Source organism: Podarcis bocagei, assembly GCF_964188305.1.
Source record: "Podarcis bocagei genome assembly, chromosome: 9".
Lineage (NCBI taxonomy): Eukaryota > Metazoa > Chordata > Lepidosauria > Squamata > Lacertidae > Podarcis > Podarcis bocagei.
This window is the reverse complement of record NC_138134.1, coordinates 62854193-62877835: the sequence shown is the minus strand read 5'-3', so window position 1 is coordinate 62877835 and position 23643 is coordinate 62854193. Positions and strand designations below refer to the sequence as shown.

The window sequence follows — 23643 nt, the reverse complement described above, 5'->3', positions numbered from 1 at the left end:
CATATTCTTATCACACGGAGGCTGGATTGCAGTACGTAATCATACTGAATCCCTTTGCACTGAAGCATCTTTGAAGTGGCCAGTATTGCTACAATATCTTTGCATTCATTAAGCACATTGTCAGCAGGACAGAATAAAAGTGCTGTAAATTGGGGAAACAAGGTGATGCCTTGACCCCAATGAAGTTGACAGAACTGGTTATAGCTGGGCTTTCTTTCATGGTAACAGTATGAGGGTACGAATGAAAGAAAGAATGAAAGCATCATCTCATTCCGCAGCTATTTCTAATTTTAAAAATGACTTTCTCCTCTGAAAGCTGAATTACCAGGGATAGTAGGGATATTATTGCAATCTAATGCAGGAAACTGATCATCCATCACATTTAAATTATAACTTGAGCCAAAATTATATTTTATATTGGAACGAGGATTTTTCCCCCTGCCTCTGCTGATGTTCAGCTCCAACTAAGTTTTTATGCACACAAGAATGGAGGGAAATGCCTGGAATTGAATTTCCATAATGAAAAGGAAGCTAAATGGATTTTCAGAGGGGGCTGGGAGAAAAGAATTTCATGTGAATTTCTAAGGTTAATTTTTTATAGAAAGAGAAGGATCAAAAGCGGATTTTATGCTGGATTAATACATTACCAGAGATAACGGAAACTACTTCTGAATGGCAAGGTTCCACGTTACTCACAGTAATGTCTGCAGCGAGGAAATATGAGGCTCGGATAAATTGGGTCATTTCATCTCGCATCAGCATTACACACCTGTTTTAGGGTAACAACCTTTTTATTATTTATTTCCCACTGCTTAATATTCAGAACTTCTAAGTGGTATACATAAAATGTTAAAAACAACAACAATACGAAGAGCAATTAAACTTAATAAAGATGCCCGAAGTATGGAAGTCTGTTGTGCACCTGAAGTTCAGCAGAGAGGAGGCCTGTCAGATTTCAGTCAGAAGGGCTATCCACAGGATTGGGCCTGTACAATACTGAATGTACAGTGGTACCTCAGGTTAAGAACTTAATTCGTTCTGGAGGTCCGTACTTAACCTGAAACTGTTCTTAACCTGAAGCACCACTCTAGCTAATGGGGCCTTCTGCTGCTGCCGCGCCACTGGAGCCCGATTTCTGTTCTCATCCTGATGCAAAGTTCTCAACCTGAAGCACTATTTCTGGGTTAGAGGAGTCTTTAACCTGAAGCGTATGTAACCTGAAGCGTATGTAACCTGAGGTACCACTGTACAGTGGTTGCTACAAGGTGTGCCTCTGATCCATAGGATGGGGCAGTAACAGCAGCTCTCCTGAATATCACATAGATCAGGCAAGAATATAAAGAATCAGCTGTCCCTTAAAGTATCCTAGACCCGAGTTGTAAAGGGCCTTGTAATTTAACACAAGAACTTTGAACCTGGCCCAGGAACATAATAGGGTGTGAAGTAACAATTGAATAGCTATCTCCTTTAAATGTTTCTTCAAAAAAACATCTGGAGCTTTTCAGGATGCAGACACATGCCTGCTGAGTTTATGCAAGGATGGCTTCGCTATGTTACAGTGATCCAAATGGGTGGTTTCCAGATACTGGATGACTGGAGCAGGGCTATCTCTATTCAGGTATGGTCATACAGTAGTTGGCATTTCCCGTGAAGCTGATAAAAAATACACACTTACTGTTTTAGTTGTGAAGCATGTACACTTCTGGCAATGTGCGCTTGCTTTTGTGCTCCTTTAATTCCTATAACAGACTGTAGACCACCATTTTTCTGTGCTCCTCTCCGAAGGAAAATGACTGCCTTGAACTTTGTGCTGTTTAGAGAAGAGGGAAGAATGCAAAATGATACTATATTTGTTATAAAGTAATAATAATAATAATAATAATGAATAGCCAAATGTGGTTGTGAACTCTTGTTGTATTAAGACTTCATTCTCTGTATATGTTTCAGCCTAGCAAAAGTAGTAGTGTGTTAGGAAGAGGCTTAGTGCCACTAAAACTCTGATTAAATTATGCAGGCTATTTCATATTCAATATGAGACTCTAGGTATTTCTGTATTAATCGAGCTGGACATGACCTAAAAATGTCTTTGTCCTAGATTCCCTTGTCTGGGAAATGTTGGTGACTTGTTTATGTGATCAAAGCTGGAAAAAGCAACTCTATATATATATATATATATGATATATATGTGATTATATATATATATATATATATATATATATATATATATATATGTAGTTGTTGTTTTTTTTTTTTTGTGTGTGTGTGCATGCACTGTTTAAACATGTTTATATACTATGTTTAAAATTAAAACTGAATAGCTATTGCTGTCCAAATGCCTGCAAGTCGGTAAGTGGAATTTCTGCATTCAGAATGTTGACTACATTAAATACACAGTGAACATGATTTGAGCAAAAATGCAAAGGACGCGTCCAGATGGGTGTTTTATTGTGGGATGGGTGCTCCTCAGGCAAGCAAATCTTTCACAGCATCCACATATCATTTGACATTAGGGCTGGGCGATGTATGGTTTCCAACGTCATAATATATCACCAGCTAAACATTGCGATATACCAATATATCTTGATGTCTGAAATAAGGATGGACACAAACACACACGTGCACATACAGAAGGGGAGGAGGGAGACATAGACACAAGGAACACAAGGAACACACACAGAGATTGAGAGAGAGAGAAAAGGGGAGAAGGGAGAAAGATGCTTAAACAATAGGGGAAGATTATTATTTTTTATTAACTCAGAAGGAAATAACCCGTTTATTTTCCATGGGACTAGTGGCGGCTTCCAAGTGAGCCCAAGCTGAGGGTAGCAGCTATTCAAAAGGCAGGGCTGGGCAGTAACGGTGTGGGGGAGCTTTTGGAAGGCGAGGCAGAAAGAGCTTCCTGCTGTTGGGAGGGCCCTGGAGCAGTTTGGGTGTTAGGAGGTGTGCAGGCACTGCTGAGAGCCAGATTAAGGTTTGATGAGGCCCTAAACTACTGAAGGTAACGGGGCCCTTTATATGTCCAGCTGTCCTTTCTCAACAATAAGTTGTCGCTGTTTTTTTCTGTTGAGTATATGCTATATGGTAATTTATGGACCTAATAGGTATCTAAAGCTATTTGCACAAAGCAAAATATTTATTTTATCATAGGCACCCTATATATAGAAATGAGCAAACCAGTGATATTTTAGGGAGAAGTCTAGCAGGCGGGGCCCATTACTTACATCATAGGAGCCTGCACAACACAAAATACTGTTGCTGTATGTAGATTTTATTTTATTTGTTTTTTTATCTTATATTTTGGAAATGTACATCCAGTTTTGTTTTCCCTTTAAAAAATTTGGGGGGGCCCAAGGGAGTGGGGCCCTAAGCTATAGCTTGTTTAGCTTATAGGTAAATCCTGCACTGACCCTGCTGATGAAGAGAGCCCAAAGGAGGAGAAAGGAAGGGGGAAAGGAGCTCTCAGCTCAAAGGCTGGAGCCTGCACTTCAGACAAGCTCATGGTGTCTATATTACAGAGGAAAGAGGTTTAGAAAGTGGTTATCATACTTCCCACTTTTACTGCAATATATTGTGCAAATATTGTCTTCCAGGTGACCTGTTTATTTCAAGTATGCAGTTGAATCTGGAGGCACCATTTAATAACATTTGGAGGCACAGGCCTTAAAACATGCTGTCTTTGAAATCTGCTTTAAAACTCAATCTCCAGCACTAGTCAGTGTAAGGTAAAGGTAAAGGTACCCCTGCCCGTACGGGCCAGTCGTTTCCAACTCTAGGGTTGTGCGCCCATCTCACTTAAGAGGCCGGGGGCCAGCGCTGTCCGGAGACACTTCCGGGTCACGTGGTCAGCGTGACGAAGCTGCTCTGGCGAGCCTGCACCAGCGCAGCACACGGAAACACCATTTACCTTCCCGCTATAAAGCGGTACCTATTTATCTACTTGCACTTAGGGGTGCTTTCGAACTGCTAGGTGGGCAGGAGCTGGGACCGAAAGACGGGAGCTCACCCTGCCGCGGGGATTCGAACCGCCGACCATGCGATCAGGAAGCCCTAGGCACTGAGGTTTTACCCACAGCGCCACCCGCGTCCCCGTGTAAGGTAGTTACGCCAAAAAACGAATTGTAAAAGGTGATCTGGGATAGAGTGAGTAGTGTACTGGAAAGCAACTGTGGTCACACTGAGTCACACGTGAAGCTCAGTGGGTGACCTAAGACCAATCACTTTCTCTCGGCCTAACGTATATCACAGGGTTATGATTGCTATAAAATGGGGAGAGAGGGAATATGCTGCCTTGAGCTCCTTTGTGGAAAGGTGGGATATAAATGAAATAATGAACAAAGCGCAACCATGCAGCATTTCAATTACAGACCTCTGTGTCACCACTGAGAATTTCACTGATGTAATCAAGTATAACTGTTTTCTTATGACCAATCACCAATCTCAGTCACTGTCCGTATTTCTGTGTGCTTGGGTTCACTTTTTCACACTTGAATAAACAGCTCTTACTCACAGTTCATTGTACACATGCCCTGAAGGGGTGGGAGAAAGGATAACTGTATGCCAGAGGCATGCCAACTTTTCTCTAAGAGTAAATGATACAGCTGTGTTATGCATTATGCCTTTTAAACTAGGGCTTTCTGGCACATGACATCACTTGCTAGGGAAAGCTGCTTGAAAGAGGATGCCAAGGAGGAGTAAATATAGGCTTGCATCCATAAACCTAACTCCTCTGAAAAGAGCAACAGGTATACATATGCCCACTGATTTATGGCATGCATACCTTGTCAGACACTGCAATGTAGGAACATGCAATGTCAAGAGATAACATGGAGATACTTACTGAACTATTTGGATTATGCACAAAAACACATTTGATTAAGGGGAGGATACAGTAGCAAATGCACCAGTATGGAAGGGAAGTTCCATAACTTTAGAATAAAATAACGAGTGAGAGAGAGAGGGTTCCTTGGAAGTAAGTTCAGGGCTTTTTTCAGCTGGAACTTGCTGGTACTGAGTTCCAGCCCCCTCTGAGCTGGATGCTATTGCCATTCTAAGACAACGAGGGAGGTGTTCATAGTGAGTTCTGACACCCCTTTTTCCAGAAAAATAGCACTGTGTAAGTCCCATTGATTTCAAATACTTTCAAGTATTTACCTACTTGCTTGCTTCCTATATTTATATCCTGTCCTTTTTCCCCCCAAGGAGCTCAATGAATCATACATGGTTCTCTTCCCTCAATTTTGACTCCACAGCATCTCTGTGAGCAAGGTTAGCTTGAGAGACAGTGACTGCCCCAAGGTCACCCAGTGAGCTTCATTGCTGAGTAGGGATTCCAGTCCTGATCTCCCAGGTCCTAAGAACTATGCTGCTCTGGCTCTCTCAGTCAGTGTGCTGAGGACTGTAGTTTCTGTTTCCTTTCTCAAGATGCAAATGGAAACAAGGGTTACCCCAAAAGGATTGCCACCATATTTCAACCCAGAAATTCAGCGATGAAATTTGCAGCAGAATCAGGAGACAAAGCAGCAAGTGGCTTTCTCCACCTCACCACAATCACTCTAGGTCTTTTGACCCCTTTTCCACACTTCACTTGGAATAGTTAGGAGGATGGCAAATATCCCACACTGCATGAATGGGATGGACAGAAGGAAAAGGCTGATGGAAAGTAAGGGTAGATGAGAGAAGCAGCCCTACTTCCTCTTCTGATTCAGCAGGTATATAAAGGAGAAAGAGTTCTGGCTTGGATCCTGAAAATTCTAATCCTAATTGGAGGATGGGAAAGGCAAGATCTCTCCTTTCTATGGAGAATGTAAGTGTGCAACCAATGCCTTTGACAGGGTGGCCAGATATGAACAAGAACACAGCTTCTCTACCTTCCATTGTGTGAAAGAAATGTTGACATGAACAGCTTTTCTAAAGTATCCATGACAATTTCTCACCATTGCACTGCTGGAGAACCATTAAGTCCAGGATTCTATTGTATTTGATCCCTTTCTCCTATAGTGTGCTGGCCCAACTTCCTTCCTTTGCATTGCAACTTTGTTTGATGTGGCACTAAATCCAGTTTGTGGGGCTACAGCAGAACCAGATGTTGGTTTTGAACTGTTAGAAGCATCAGGATTAGGGTTCCATAGGGGAAGAGGTGCAAAGATAGCCAGTCACAGCTAAGGATTCTGGCCACATAGGTTAACAGTTCATATGGTGAAACCAGGTTCTATTGGAGATTCAAGGGACTGGGGTTTGGAGAAGGGAGATAAAAATATGGCAGCATCAGATGACACTAGGTAGGAGGGACAGAAATGGAACTTTAAATGCATAAGCATATACTGTATATACTCAAGTATAAGCTAACCCGAATATAAGCCGAGGCACCTAATTTTATCACAAAAAACTGGGAAAACTTATTAACTCGAGTATAAGCTGGTTCACCACACCACAAACCTGGTGGTGGTGGCAGCGGCGGAGGAAGAACAAGCAGCCCGAAATGGCTGCTTTTGGGCTGCTCGTTCCTCCACCGCCGGCGACAGTGGCAAAGGCATTGGAGGAGGTGGAAGGAGCAGCCCGAAAGGACCCTCACTCGAGTATAAGCCAAGGGGGGCTTTTTCAGCATAAAAAATGTGCTGAAAAAGTCGGCTTATAATTGAGTACCGTATTTTTCGCCCCATAAGACGCACCGGCCCATAAGACGCACCTAGATTTTAGGGGGGGAAATGAAGGAAAAAATTTTTATTTCCCCCCCCCAGGTGCGCTGCGCTACACCAGGAGCTTGGGGCGTGCGGAGCTCAGCGCGCCCCAAGCTTCTGCGTGCCGGCAAGGTCTCCGCTAGCGTGGGAGAGCCGGCGCCTCTCCCAGGGCTAGCGGACCCCTGCGCTAATCCAGAAGCTTGGGGCGTGCTGAGGTCAGCGCGCCCCAAGCTTCTGCATGCCGGCAAGCAGTCCGCTGCCGCCCCAAGCCTTGCGCACCCGGCGGGACCTCCTGCCGGGTGCAGGAGGCTTGGGGCGGCAGCGGACTGCTTGCCGGCATGCAGAAGCTTGGGGCGCGCTGACCTCAGCACGCCCCAAGCTTCTAGGTGCGCGCAAGCAGTCCGCTGCCGCCCCAAGCCTTGCGCACCCAGCGGGACCTCCTGCCGGGTGCGGGAGGCTTGGGGCAGCAGCGGACTGCTTGCCGGCATGCAGAAGCTTGGGGCGCGCTGACCTCAGCACGCCCCAAGCTTCTAGGTGCGCGCAAGCAGTCCGCTGCCGCCCCAAGCCTTGCGCACCCGGCGGGACCTCCTGCCGGGTGCGGGAGGCTTGGGGCGGCAGCGGACTGCTTGCCGGCATGCAGAAGCTTGGGGCGCGCTGACCTCAGCACGCCCCAAGCTTCTAGGTGCGCGCAAGCAGTCCGCTGCCGCCCCAAGCCTTGCGCACCCTGCCTTCAGGGCGCCCGACGCTCCGAGAAGCAGGCTGCTATCCGCAGCCTAGGCAGCCCTGTGGGACCTATCCGCAGCCTAGGCAGCCCTGTGGGACCTCCCACAGGGCTGCCTGGGCTGCGGAATGGTTCCCGAAGCGTCGGGCGCTCTGCCTTCAGGGCGCCCGACGCTCCGAGAAGCAGGCTGCTATCCGCAGCCTAGGCAACCCTGTGTGACCTCCCACAGGGCTGCCTGGGCGGCGGATATCTTCCTGAAGCCTGGAGAGCGAGAGGGGTCGGTGCGCACCGACCCCTCTCGCTCTTCAAGCTTCAGCGAAAGCCTGCATTCGCCCCATAAGACGCACCCAGATTTTCCCTTCATTTTTGGAGGGGAAAAAGTGCGTCTTATGGGGCGAAAAATACGGTATATACGTTTTATCTTTTGTCCACTTTCTAAGTGAAAGAATGATTTTATAATTTCCTGCCATCTGGTTAATACTGAAGAAACAAATGCTTTTCTTGAGAACAAATTATGCCATTATAGTTAATTGTTGATAAAGTCGGAGTAGGGTCAGCCCTTATTAATAGTATTGCATTAGAAAGCACATTCATATTTTTGTTGGTCTGAAAACCTGACCCAATTTGACTGGCATTTTGAAACGCCATTTTCATAATTTGATTGTGCTGTGCCCTTTGTCAGTCACAATCAATCCATGCTGTCTCTTACACACACATGAGTAATATATATATAGACATACACACACACATATACACACGTCTATATAAATACCATATTTTTCCATGTATAAGACTAAGGTTTTCCCCTAAAATATAATGTCAAAAATTAGGGGGCATCTTATACATGGGGGCGTCTTATAGATGGAAAAATACGGTATATAGACAATTGCAGGGCCTGGAGATTGTCAGGCCGTATGCCCATAGCAGTGACCAGAGAAGGAATGACTGCTAGGAGGAGAGCAAAGAGAAGAAACGTCTTGGTGCATCTGCAACAGCATAACTGGACACCTTCATCTGCCTCAGCTGCAACAAACCACGACTCTCCTGTATTCATCTCTACAGCCACAGCAGGCACTGTAACCTTCCAACAGTTTTATTTCACTCGCAAAGGCACATTCCTCCATTGTCTCCCAAGACAGACGGATGCCAACAACATATATTTAAATAAACCCCATGTGTCCATTATTATTTTTCTGACTTTGGTGTTTAGGGAGTAGAATATTTGGGTGTCTGCTATTTTGGAAGCTGTTATTAAAATTATCTTTCCAGTTTTATCACTGCAGATGCTCTTGGCAGCTGCAGAAAATTGATTTTGTTTGCTGCTGACAAACAAATGAGGCAACTGGGCATGGAGTGCATGCTTTGCAGAGAGAGACATCTGATGGGTCTGCACATTGAACATCATGGTTTCAGTGAGGTTTGGGGACCAATGATCACCTCCAAAGCAAATATATTTGCCTGATATTCCTTTTTGCATAACTTGTTTTCATGGCTAGCATTGACATATATACTCACTCTAGGCCAAAACATTTTCCGCTTGGCACATGGACTTCTTGGTTCACAGAATCATAGAATCTTAGAGTTGGAAAGGACCCAACGCCTTGCAATGCAGTAATCTCAGCTAAAGCATCCATGACAGATGGCCATCCAACCATGGTTCGCTTAAATGTTAGGTACAGGTCAGGTTTGAACAGGCTTGGTGTGAACTGGACAGTTATTGTAGGCAAAGGCACTCCATATAAACTGGCCACCCAAATGGCCTCACAAAGGAAGCCAATTTTATAGTTAATATGAGCCCTCTTCACATATTATATGCCCTGTCCCCAAATATATGAAGAGCATAGGCTTCCACATCATTTGGAATGGAGTTGGACAGATGAGTGAAAATATAATAATGCAATATAATACTGTATGATATGATACTATACAATTAAGCTCTGAGCAAGGGCTTTCCTGTGGGCTTATTTTTCTGTCCGGTCTTACTCCTTCATCAGTTGGCTCTGTAGGGATTACCTGGTGGCAGCAACATAGTGTGTAGAAGTACTATGAGCAGTGCTGGGCACCTGGGTCAAGCTGCCATTTTAATTTCCCACAGTATCTCTGACATTGCATTGCTCCAGGGAATGAGAAGCCTATTGCATATGTTCATCCTTCTGATGGTGGGAATATTTACAGAGTAGGGCCTCAACTGTTGATCAACTAGTCCATCTAAAGTGTACAGTATGGAAGACAAGGGAGTTGAATGTGGGGTGTGTGTGTGTGTGTGTTTGTATTTTGCAGGTGAATGCCTTGACCCTAGAGATTTTTTATTTGCTCACCACTGGTACATGGCCCTCGGTCATTTTCTGCTGAGGAAATGTGGCCCTTGGGTGAAGAAACATTCTGGACCCGATATATAGAACATCTGAACTATGCATTTGGTTCACACATGTACCGTATTTTTTGCTCTATAACACGCACCCGACCATAACACGCACATAGTTTTTAGAGGAGGAAAATCCGTAGGCATGCCACCCGTAGGCATTCCCTCCATAACACACACAGACATTTCCCCTTACTTTCTAGGAGGAAAAAAGTGAGTGTTATGGTGCAAAAAATACTGTATTTGGTACACATCACTGATACGTGTGAATGAGTTATCACAGATCACCCAATTTCACAGCCATGCTTCAGATATTACTCATATGAAGTTGCATAGATCCCCTGCCACCCTCACATTTGTATGAACATCTTATATGGTTTCTACATGTGAAGGCTCCTTTGGGTCTCTGAATCTGGGACTCAGAAAAGCCTTTATGCCTAGAAGTCTCTCCACCTTGGATATAAATGGAATTGTACAGATGAGTCTGGGAGGAGCCATAGGTCTTTGGTAGTCATTTCTACTGCCCCTTCTTAGAGCATCACATGCAGGAAGTTACAGATGCAATGCTTTTCACTGGGGTCAATTCACACATTTTGATGAGAGGCATAAGGTGCACAGTATTAAAATAATGTACATGAATGTGGAACTCTGCCTAAATATGCTGGAGTTTGAGCATCCCAAATGAGAAGCATTTGTTAAATTCTATGGAAATGTGCGGTGACCCTTTCAAATAATGGGATATATGCCCATCCTACTCTAGAGCATGCCAGATAAGTTTGCTTCACACTGGATATTGGGTTTTTTTTCCATTTATGAATAATTTCTCATTGACTGGAACCTCAACATTTCATTTCACCGGTAAATCGCAAATTGCCTTGCAAACATATTGTTAACACACACACTTGACACGGTGGGGCTAAACACATTATGCAGAACTAACCACAATAAAATACAAGGGAAGAAGAGCAAAACAAAACAAGAGACTTGACCCACTTTTCAGCAGAAAATACTGTCTCTGCTAATTATGAGAATTTGTAAAGGCCTTGAGATCCACGTACCTGAACTAAGCCCAAGTGTGTGATTCTCTGAGAAAAGATCTAGAAGCATGAAACTGGCTTTGGGAAGCTTAGCTATGTTCTCTGGGGTATTGTGTCCATTTTCAATTTCAGTGGGCTGTGTAATTATCCCACAGAACTAGGGAAATTACCACAGCACAGGCAGTACCTCAGTGCAGAAAAACAGCAGGAAACAGAGACTTCCATTGCCCAGTCTATTTCCTTGTTCTTTTTCTTTTCACAACCAGGGTTGGCTGTACCATTAGGTAAAGCTTCAGAATGGGGATGGAGAAGCCATCTTGTTCTTCACCTCAGGCAGCAAAATATTTCGGGCCAGTCCTGTTCATGAGTAGGGATGCTGGGAAGCTTTCATATTAGAGAAGATCCTAGTTATGTCTCCATGTTGCTAGAGGGACAACCCTCCACAAGCAACCAGCTACACAGTACACAAGGGAGGTGGGAAAATCTGATGGGCATCTCAGATGCCACTGACTGGTACCTTCCATTCCAAATAGCAGCTGAGGGGGCCACCTGTGTGCGATGATTTCATTCCCGCAGGCGTTCTGCAACAGTGATACATGCATACAATGTGAAGTGGTTCTACGGCTGAATCTAAACGGCCCTCTTCTTTCTGCTCATTTGGGGGTGGCGAAATGGGTGGAATCGGAGTTGGAAGGGTCATCTAGTCCAACTCTCTGAAAAATGGAAGAATAGCCGTTGCAATGCAGGAATAAAAAGCAAAATGTCGAAGAAGGGCACTCTTACCACCTTTGAGGGGGGAACCGTGCTCTGTCTCTGAGGGGAGAAATTTTCACAAGGGCAGTCAAGCTCCTTTAAAAAAAGGGGGTGAGACTAAGTTAGTCTTTCTGCATATGTTTGAAATGGAGTCAAATGGAGTCTGCTGAAACCTGAATGCTGTTCGTGTGAGGTGTACTTTCCTTACACAGTATTACTCACATTGCTCCCTGAAGCCACGCAAAAATCCTTCCCCTCAGCATCACCGTCAGGCTGAAAGGTAGGAAAGGATATTTGATTTCTCAGGATAAATGTAAAAGAAACACCCATGTTTTTGTTTCTTTGTGGATTCCTACTTGCTTTTTGACTGAGGTCTTTAAACAGGCTGACAAAATTTATAAACGGTTGAAATTTTAATGTTGAAAACCTTGAAATCATTAGCTGTGTGGGCATGTGGTGGTTTTGAAGTATTCTTAAATGTTTTTAAATGTTCTGGATGTTTTGAGTTGTTTTAAAGATATATTTTTAAAAGTTATTTTTACTTTTAATTGTGCAGTTTGGTTACCTGTTTGACACCCTGGGCTCATTTGGGAGGAACAGTGGCTTATACATTTAATAAATGGAATAAATAATAAGTTAATGCCATACATCGAAAAGAAAACCAGTAATCTGGAACAGGAAACTGATACTGTCTTTGTGTACCTCTGTCTCTCTTCTTGATTCCTTCCCTTCCCACAGTAGTTACCCACTCTATATTGTACAGCAGACATCAAATATTACTTTTATGTGCTAAAAATATTAGTTGACTTTAATGTACAAAAATCTTGTGTGAAAGTGTTCCTTGTGCTGCAAAATTAAACATTTCAGCTGGTGCCTGTTAGCTGGATTCAACCATTTTACCTCACATTTTGCCGCAGAAAGCTATATTTTTATAGAGCCAGTGTGGTGTAGTGGTTAGAGTGTCAGACCAAGACTTGGGAGACCAGGGTTCAATTCCCCACAAGCTCACAGGGCAACCTTGGGCAAGTCACTGCCTCTCAGCCTAGCCCTACCTCACAGGGCTGTTGTGGGGATGACATGAGGAAAGGCAGAACCATGTTTGCCACCTTGAGCGCCTTGGAGATAAAAGTGGGATAGAAATGCAGAAAATATTAATAAACAAATATAATAATAGCTAAGATGGATGATCTGATGAGTATTTTTATGGGTTGCCCAGATTCTCATCTTTTAATTTGTGGTGGTTTTTGCCGGGATTGGGGCTGGTTTTGTAAGGGAGTATTGATTAGGGGAAGACTCAAGAAAGACCCAGAAGAACCTTGTTGTAAAATAAATTAAGGTGGTCAAATGTTGCATTTCATTATATATAAACATCAGTTAGTACACCTAACTGAAAGTGCTCTAGCCTCCGTGTGTACAGTGGTACTTAATTCGTTCTGGAGGTCAGTACTTAACCTGAAACTGTTCTTAACCTGAAGCACCACTTTAGCTGATGGGGCCTCCTGCTGTTGCTGCGCCGCTGGAACACGATTTCTGTTCTCATCCTGAAGCAAAGTTCTTAACCCGAGGTACTATTTCTGGGCTAGCGGAGTCTGTAACCTGAAGCGTATGTAACCTGAAGCATATGTAACCCGAGGTACCACTGTATAGGCCTAATCTATCAGGGAATAACTGACCCCGTGAAGTTATGATCTGTTTAGTAACTGCAGTACCTGTTTAGACAAATCTGCAGTACCCGTCATGAACGGGGAGGGTGGGGTACAAATAAAATTATTATTATTATTATTATTATTATTATTATTATTATTATTATTATTATTATTATTATTATTATTATTCCAAAGCAGCCTTTCCACTGCAAAGCATGCTCAGGGCAGCACACCACTTTAAAAAGTTTATATAATTTGCTAACAGTTGCAAGGCATGGCAAGTTTTAGTTATAAACAACAGGCTAATGAAAATATAACATTGTTCATAAAAAGCAATAAAATTGAACCATCTACTGATCATTTATAATAAGGTCTAACAGTAAAAACAGAAGAATCCCCTAAAACAGCAAAAATAATGCATCTCCAGAACTAAATCTTGACTTCAGCAACAATTTCTAAATGATGATCTCTAGACTCTAAATATCCTCAACAGTAGCAGCCTTTGCAGTGGGAGTCAATCAAGGCCCTGTCCTCCCAGGCCAGATGGAAAGAGGCCAAACCAAGCAAGGAGCAGGTTTTGCAGGGCTCACAGCAAGTTGGGTCAGCAGAAATCCCAGGCCATCCTACTGCATCTTATTCTGAAAGTCCTAGCTTCTCCCCAAAATCAAAGGGCCACTTTGCATGTACATTTGCCAATGTCTTCCCAGCGGTCTGTGCTATATTGCTCGCATCTCTCTGCGTATAAAAATACCTGAAAACCAGACTGCATGGTTAAAAGGCCTTACATATACTAAGACCCTTGTGGGAGCAATGATGAAAACAGAAACAGTCACTTTCATAAAAAGGGGGGGGGTCTAATCTGGGAGGCGCCAATGGGTTGCCTGCCAGGTAGTGCTGGACTACAGCTCCCATCATCCCTGCTAATTAGCCAGGCTGGCTGGGGCTGGTGGGAATTGGAGTCCAACAACAGCAGACGGTTACCAGGTTGGCTACTACTGGTCTAACCTTTGGCCTAACAATTTTATTTGAAAGTGTATTTCATGTAATCTTTTGTAAGTCTCTTTGACAGCTCCTCAGAGCTATAACCTGGGAAATAAGTATTTGGAATAAATAAATAAAGAAGAATACCCTCCACTTTTTATCCAATTCTCAGTGTTGCAAGTTACAAATAAAGGTAAGCATAATGTTCTAACCCAGTGGCAAATTCTATTCTTGTTAAAATAGTGCTATTTTCCTATATTCTCCACCACTGGTTACCAAGTTCTGTAGACAGTCATTTCAGATTAACCAGGCTCTTTACTACACTGTTGCTCTGACATAAATAACATCATCAAGCTTTAGAAATTTATTTTTCCTATTATATTTCCACAACTTCAAGCATTATACTTCATTACATTCCATTACTTCTGCCAGTCAGTGTGTCATTTGTTGAGGCACAGCGGGTGGGAAGAGAGAAGAAATATCTTTGAAATGCTATGTGCAAGCTTCATTATATATACCAAGGTCAGGTAAATAATAACAAAAATTGCTACATGGAAGATCCTTCATTTGTGCTCTCTGAAGAGCTTGTTATCTTTTTCTGTGCATATGAACCACATCATTTACATATTGCTGCACTGTTTGGTGGGACATATTTTACTGCATTGTTACTGTGTCTAGTCACTGCTGGTATCCATCATTCATTTAATTTGCTGCATTAAATATGGAGGTTTGTAATGAAAGCATCGTGTTCTGCAATGTTATTACATTTTTAACCTGGAATGGGATCTACTGTTAACAGCACAAGCCTGGAGCTGCAGAGCAGGGACAACAAAATGCTCTCCCTTCCCGATTACTCATTTGACTCATGGCCTTACATAGATTATTTCAAATTATTGTTGACCTGTTAATCTTCTGTCTGGAACTGGGATGAATTTTATGTTCCTTGTGGGATGGAGCTCCTAAACTAGAAGAACTAGGCCTACATAGGCCAGAAATCAAATTCTTTGAAATACACCAGCCCCAAGTGCCTAGGGTACAAGCAGAAATCCAGAAAAAGTCTGGGGTTTCAGTCAGCAAAATAGTCCCCAACTTTTCCCTAAGTAGTTCAAGATGGCATACACACTCCTGCCCCCCTCTACTTTTCCTTACAACAATTATAAATACTGTAACCAAATAATAAATAAATTTACACATTGGAAGGCCCACATTTGGGTGGATATGTGAAATAAAGCTGGGTCCCTCTTCACACATGCTCACATACTCCACTTTCTTCAAGTATTAGGTCTTGTGTGTCTGTGGAACACCATTCAATGTCATGTAGGATCACCTCTGATCCCCTGCCTTTTGTATTATTTTTACTGCCTTTCCCTTCCAGATTTGCTCAGATGTTCGTCACTGAAAGTAGTAATATATATCAACTTGAGCTTATTCTTATTTTGTTCTGTGAACTGCCCTGAGACCTCTGGGTATAGGGTGGTATATGAATTCAATAAAATACAATAAAATAAATAAAAATAGTGCAGTGATGCAGCTTCACATAGAAGGAGAATATGTACAGATGTATCTGAAGCATAAAGCAAGTTTCTTCCTTACTGTTTGAGTGAACTTCTCATTCAGAGTTAAGGAACAGAATGTATTTTGGGAAAGTTGGCACTCAGGCATGCTTGCCATCTTTTTGAGGGAGGTTGATACTAAGTGAATCTGGAACAGGATGGAGTGAACTTTCAATGAGGTAGAGGACTCCAAGTGGCCATATCTTCTGGGAGCCAAGGATGATCATATAACACTGTGCTGCTGGAAAATGTAGGAAACTCTGGCGATGTGTTAGAATCAGGAAGGCAGAAAACGAATGATTTCCCAAGCAAACTGTAAGCTCACAGTTTTACTCTAGCAGCTTAGCTAGGCAGATTACTTCTTCAAAAAATTACCATAAACTGGCTTTTAGAAGATTTATCTGTCAAAGGGATACAAGGGCACTTGTATCCTTAACTGCTATCACAACCCTTGACACCAGAATCTTTCTCTCCCCTTCTCTCTAGTTTCACGACATTTTAACAAATATGTGCCCACAGAGAAACTTATAACATACACCAGGATGGTGTAGATAGCATGGTACCGTCCAGATGTTATTGGGTTCCAGCTCCCATCGGTCCTGGCCAGCATAACCAATGATCAGAGATAATGGGAGCTGCAATATAACAACATCTGTAGAACATCATATTGGAGATCCCTGCTTTATCCAATTTCTAATAGGTCCTCACTTCTAAATATATTTTCCTCTTCAAGTTTCTATTTTGTTACTTGCCCAAGATGTGTAATTATCAGGAAATTGCTCCACCTTTAGATATATTTTTATTCTTACCAAAAGAGAGTCATAGAGAAATTGTGGTAAAACCATGAAATATCACCAAGTATTTATCTGGAGAATAATTGGCCTGGAGTTCCCTCACCTCCCCAATTTTAGATAAAATAAAATTTGAAAGTGTTCTCAGAAGGGCTGGCATTGTTTTTTTGTGGAGGGGATAAGGAAGAGTTTCTAAAATGGAAGCAACTTTTTCAGGGGAATGAGATATTAAATGCATGAATCTCTCCTGAAAAATCCATTCAGACTTTGCCTACAGTCATTCATATATTCGTGTATTTTTCTATATGTACCGTGGTACCTTGGGTTAAGAACTCAATTCATTGTGGAGGTCCGTTCTTAACCTGAAGCTGTTCTTAACCTGAAACACCACTTTAGCTAATGGGGCCTCCTCCTGCTGTCGCACCGCCAGAGCACGATTTCTGTTCTCATCCTGAAGCAAAGTTCTTAACCCGAGGTACTATTTCTGGGTTAGCAGAGTCTGTAACCTGAAGCATCTGTAACCTGAAGCGTATGTAACCTGAGATACCACTGTACAGTGGTGCCTCGCAAGACGAAATTAATCCGTTCCGCGAGTCTCTTCGTCTTGTGGTCTTTTTGTCTTGCAAAGCACGGCTGTTAGCGGCTGAGCGGCTATTAGCGGCTATTAACGGCTTAGCAGCTATTAACGGCTTAGCGGCTTTAAGAAAAAGGAAACAAACTCGCAAGAACTCGCAAGACGTTTTGTCTTGCGAAGCAAGCCCATAGGGAAATTCGTCTTGCGGAACGACTCAAAAAACGGAAAACTCTTTTGTCTTGCGTGTTTTTCGTCTTGCGAGGCATTCGTCTTGCGAGGTACCACTGTATCTCTATAGAAAAAAGGTGCATTATCAGATTTGGGGCATAAACTGAGGCTGTGTGTGTGTGAGAGAGAAAAAGAAACAGTGTATTTCTGGATCTTGGTTGTGTGTGTGAGGTGTTGAATGGTTAAATATTTGCTACACTGAACCATCACAAAAATATCACATTTTCACTGTTTCAAAAGGCTTCTGACAGAGACTCTTTCTTTTTACATACACTTCAGAAGTCAAGTACAAGCCTTTGCTTAAGAGAACTTCCATGCTGTGCCGATGTCCTAGCTGCAGGTCAGCATAACACAAGTGATAAAGGGATATAGGAGTACTTATATGGGTTCTTAAAGGATTGTGGCTTTAAATAGGTTCCCAACTCTGGAATTAATGCAGAATACTCAGATAAAAGGTTGTCTACAATAGCTTCACTTCAAAGTCCATATGAATAAACTGATAGTGTGAAGATAAAATGCCTTCCCAAGGAAAATTTGTGGTGCTGAGTAAGCAACAACAACAACAAGTCACTGACAATTAACAACCGATGGGTGAGATTCCTTCTTCTCTTTAGACCTCCTTGTTTTACTATACTACAACTATATTGTAGCTGTGCTCCAAGCCTCAAAACCCATCCCCCATGGAAATAAAGACACAGTAGAGACAGAATTTAGTTGAAAGCAAATTTTTGGCCACAACTTTATTAAATACACAAGTGTGACTGGTATTGGCTTAGGCATTGGTATCAAAACTATAACTGGCTCCTGCCCACCCTGCAGGAAGCCTGGAAGGGTAAACAACCAGCAGTGGGTGCTCAATCAATGTATATTGACTGGTGTTCACCCCTGGAGTTCCCGGGGGTCCTGGCATGTCCCTAGCCACTCCCTGCTCGAAGCAAGAGAGGGTCCCCACGTTGCGCTGCTGAATAAATACCCCCAACCTTGCTATGCTGCTGATTGGCTAAAAGCCAGTGGCATAACTGTGGCACCACTGGCTGGAGCGGGGCAAGCCCCACCCACAAGCCGATTGGGGAAGAGTTCCAGGGCCGTGCACAACAGGGACCCTCTGTTAAGAGGATCCAACTTACATTATTCTGGAATTGCAGTTAAGAGTTCTGTGAACATGTAGGGAGCAGTGGGGATGAACATGGCAGCTTCTCCCTCCCTCTGACGTGCCTCTCCAGTCACACTTTAACTGATGGAGGGGAAAGGTAATTTTCTAGGGCTCTAAAACAGTTGAAGAGCCACCATGAGTACAGCAGGTTCCTTGCTTCAGAAGCTGGCTCCCATAATAGACTGGCTCAAAATTAGACAAAACAGTAGGTGGTTCACTGTACATCATATTGGTCATAGGATGTTTTTTACACAATTTGTTTTGGATAGTCACCAGTATCACCACAGATGGTTTCATTATGCTAGCTCTGTTTTTATTAACACACTATAGAGTACAAAGAGTATTGCAAGGGAACTGCCAGCCAGGATAATTAGAAATCTTAGTGGATAAGCCTGTTGAATATTATGTGCTGACTTTCATTAATCACTGGTACACACTAAGCATATCTATTATCTTATTTAGTCCTCTTGCTACATGTAATTTTCTTTTATGTCCCCATCTCTATCACAAAGAGACTCTTCAAAACCACTGACACATTGTCTTGCCCCATTGGCACATGTCAATGGTGCACTGGCACATGTCAAATGGCGCACATGGTGCATTTAGACAAGAAAGATACATTTAACTCACATATTTTTTCGTATGATAACTCAATAGCTAGGGGTGATTATAATTGTTTAGAGACCCTTTAGCTAATACCTTCATATATAAACACTGGGCAACATTTCTGTTTTGTGGATATAAGTGGGACTTTATATAAAAACATAATTATCTCATGTGAACCACAAATATAAATTGTAGAAGGTATGTTTTAATAGGGTTAAGAAAAATGGCCACAAGCATAGTTCATAATGACATTTTGAACTCTTTAAATAGGACAGTCTGCATTAGCCTAATTGAATTCTAAGGGGAAAAAATAGTTAATTGATATTTGTGTGCTGTGCTGAAGCCATTCTACTTACATTTGACATGTCATTCTGGGTTGTCATGGTTGTAAATTATGTGTGAATAGAACAAATAATGAGTTTGGGTAATGCTAATCCAGAGGTCAACCCAATTTATTACTGGTTTGTCATAATGCAAGAGCTTTTAACATTTTTGCAAATGTGGTAATAAACCCCCTTCCACAGAAGAGCAAACTTCATTAGTTACTTACCAATCTTGTTGTGAAAAGCACAATCAAAGGCACACATTGTGGAAAACAGCATTGTTAGCTTTTAACAATAGCTTTTAGTACGATAATTACAAATTAGCAGTTAGTGTATTGTTTTCTGTTGTTTGTGTAGGAGCTTGCTACAAGGTGAGGTAATGAAAAATAAAACTTTATTTCCAGTGAGTCCTGGGAGCCTGCACAGAGTTAGTAACTAAGTCCTCTATCTGGAGCACAACTCACTGCTCTCCAGAAGCTGACCTCCTGGATCATAGCTACTTCTCTTAAAGGGGCCACTTGCCAGATGTTTAGTTGATAATGCATAAGGTATAGTGGGTAATAAATATATTGCAGTCACTTTAAAAGCTCATGCCAAACAATTTTTTGCAATGCCTCTACAATATTTTAGAGAAGTTGAGATACCATTTTACATAAGTAAGCACCTAAACTAAACCTACAGCATCATCATGCCGCTATTCTAGTGCATACTGTACTGTTTGTAAGAATTCAAATTTACAGTGTACTCTTCAGGTCTCTCTATTCAGCCCTCTGAACTCTGCTTAGGCCACAACTCACATTGGTTCTGCTCAGCACCCTCTGCAGGTTCTTTTGCCTGGCTGGGACGTGTCCTTGTGATAATACTGCTTGCTTGCTTGCTTGCTTGCTTGCTTGGATGGAGGGATGGAGAGTTTTGTGTGTATAGAAAATATATGGTGTGTGGTGGAATGTAACCTACTGTACAGAGGTAAGAACCACACTTATTCCTGTGCCTGCTTTTGATTCTGGCCTTCGCCTGAGCATTCTGGGGGTGGGTAGGAAAAAAAACAGAGCTGTGGGGTTTTCTTTTTTTACAACCATCAGTACAGACCAATTGAGTGTCACGCTCACTCTTTCAGTGTAGCACAAGACAGAGATTTACTGTGGAATGATGTTCATGATAAAATACAGCTTGCAAACTGAAGCTGACATGATATTCATGAGTAACAACTTAAGAAATAAAACGAGTAAGGCACTGAACCACACCAGGAAAAAAAATGCCTAGATTTTAGGGACAGTTTTTTAGTTGTTTGGAATAGCCTGCATTGGCTGTCAAACACATCCCAAGAAACAGTTTAACATCACCTTCCTCATCTGCGAGAAAGGCTTATTTTGAAGAAGGAAACCCCAGGTGGTAAATCGGGTAGCTGAAAAATTAAGTTTTCCCTAAGCGCAGTCTCAAAACTTGAATTTCATCCCAATGGAGTAACTGGCTAATATGTCAGTAAATGGCAGATTGGCCTTCTCTGCCCCCCTCTTTTAATGTGATTACCAGGCATTCTCTATCAATTGATTTGAACCTGTCTGTTCTGTAAAATTACACACAACTCATCCAGAAAAAAAAATCTTATTGGTGTGCCTGTGCTTGAGAACAGATTCTGAACGGTGGTTCTGATGGTTGTCAGAAGCAAATGAATAAGAGTCATTAGACAAAGTGCCATACAGGTCCTGAAAAAAATCTTATATAACTGATGCAGACCCTTTCATTTTAGAACCCAGATAGCAGGTCATCATTCTTTCCAATCTTCTCAAGACTTATTGTCATAATTCTGTAAGGCTCTACTATTAGGTGATGCTTGGTACTTTTTCATCAAAATATAGTACTCAGATCAGGGAGAGTGTGATCCAGTTGCCAAGGATGATGGGAGTTCATAGAATCATAGAACTGTAGAGTTGGAAAGGATCATGTAGTCCAAACCACTGCAGTGTAGGAACCTTTTGCCGAATGTGGGGATTGAACCCGTGACTGAAATTAAGAGTCTCATCTTCTGCTGACTGAGCTATGCTGGAGGGCTATCAACGTGTCAAGGGCCATTGTTCATTTTTTTTCTGGGTTAGAGTATTGGTGTAGGACTGAAAAGAAGGTTCAAGATCCCAACCTGCAGTCACTCTTTTTCAGCCATACTTAACTCACAAAGTTGTGAAGATAAATTGGTGGGAAGGGACAGAGTTATGTATTCTACTCTGAACTGCTTGGTGGAAGATTGGAATGCAATTACAATAGCAAGAAGGACCTGAAACCCATTATCCTGAAGAAGAAAAAAAGCACCCAAAATCCAATGCATTGCTTTACTCTGGCTATATAGATGACATCTATTGTTTTGAAACATTCCATTTCTTTGAAGGCTGAATATTGGCCTACCAGTATCTAGTGGAAGTACTAAGAATCCAGTCTCCTTTGCCCAGATAATCATATGGGACAAGACCTCCATGGATTTCAATGTAGGCACTGAACATTTATTTCACCAACCCCAATTATCCAAATCCAATTGGCTGGAATACTGTTGGCTCCAGATTGCAGGAACTGGACATGTTTAGCCTGGAGGAAAGGAAAGGAAAGGGTGGTGGTAGAGGAGAAAAATTGCTGACAGTTTTTAAATATTTAAAAGACAGGGAAAGAGATGGAACAGCTGCTCATCCTATCCACTGAGGACAGAGCATGAAAACAAAGGGTTTAAACTACTGGAACAGAAACTGTTGTTAAGTATTAGGGAACTCTTCTCTCTAAGAGTAATTCAGCAGTACAATAAGTTCCTTTGGGAAATGGCACCAACAATATCTGGAGAACTCTAAGCGAGACAAGTGGAGCCTGTGTACACTGCCCCATGTACACCATTCTGTATAGCTACCACAGCATGTAGTAATGCCTGACCTAGAAGGTCTTGATTGACATTGCCATGACTAGCACTATTCTTCCACTGGGGATGATGTAGTCTTAGTCCTTTTCTCATATAGGAAAAGGAAGCTCCGATGCTTATGCCATGGGCAAGGTTTTGGGGCTCTAATGCAAGCAACAGGGTAACATGGGAAGCTTTACCAAGTCAGACCATTAGTATTGTTCTAGTTACAGATAGGTAGCCGTGTTGGTCTGCCATAGTCAAAATAAAAAAGTTCCTTCCAGTAGCACCTTGGTCTTTAAGGTGCTACTGGAAGGAACTTTTTTATTTTGACATTAGTATTGTGTACTTTACACTGACTGGCAGTAGTTCTTCTGGGTTTCAGGCAGGGGTCTCTCCTAGCCTTGTTTAGAGGTTGAAGGTAGGATCTCCTACATGCAAAAAAAGATGCTTTAAAGAGATGTGGTTTAAGGGAGGTCAGTGATGGTGAGCACTCAAAGGTGATGTAATTCAGAAACTAAACAGGAGCATTCATTTTTTAAATTTTGTTTTGCGGGAGCTGCAAAGTTATCTTGCACGATATTCCGAATGCTGTGAACATTTTTGCGGCACTGCAGTTTACAAAACACACCACTCTCTCATGCTAGAGACTGCCCATCTTGGTCTTCTTCATCCTCAAAGGGTGAACTTTGCACTTCAGTCATTTGTCATTCAATCTAGCTTGGCAATATGTTCTGTAGGACAGTAATTTGGTAGATTCCAAACTGCTGCAGCAAGCTGTTGTTTTCAGGCTGCTGGTGAAAAATCGTTTGTATTTCCTTTTCTACCCGAAATCTGCATTTCCTATCAAATGTGCATGCTTTGTTTGTTTGTTTGTTTACTGCAAAAACATTGCTCAGTTCTAGGACAGGTCATCTGCCATTCTTCCTAGTTACTAATGATCTAAATCCTGCCTGTGGAAAAAGCAGATTTACAGCACTGCAACTTTCAGTCATATTTTAAAAGAGTGAATTTTGTCTCTCATGGTAATTTTTAAATGTATAATTCATACAATTTAAGTCACATAATAGGTGCTGTACAGACAGTCTCCTCCTCAGTTGCACTGATGGCATGTGAAATTCAAAGGAAATGAGACTAAAGGGAAGAAAATCTGTGAAAGGATCTCCTTACAGTCATCCCTTCAGAGCACAGGGAGAGAGTAAGCCCTCTTCTGCACGTGTTAGGGTTGGGAGAAAAAATTGATTCACTTTGCATTTCAAAGTGAACCTGCTGACCAGTTCTTTTCACCATTGCGTCTAGGAATCTGCACTTTTATCGTCATGTCCACACCACAATAGCAGAGACCTAGGAAATATAGTTTTGT

At 42.3% G+C, this 23643-nt stretch overlaps 1 protein-coding gene and 1 long non-coding RNA gene across 8 annotated transcripts in view; one reads left to right on the top strand and one right to left on the bottom strand.

Moving 5' to 3' along the window:
- Positions 1–23643, top strand: part of GRID2 (glutamate ionotropic receptor delta type subunit 2) — an 849518-nt gene that overhangs the window by 65133 nt on the left and 760742 nt on the right. The gene's annotated exons all lie outside the window — the stretch shown is intronic.
- Positions 1682–14012, bottom strand: LOC308594442. The gene is made up of 3 exons (XR_014011483.1): positions 13948–14012; positions 11773–11823; positions 1682–1810 (listed from the first exon to the last, which is right to left on the bottom strand). It is a non-coding gene; the product is annotated as an uncharacterized lncRNA (long non-coding RNA).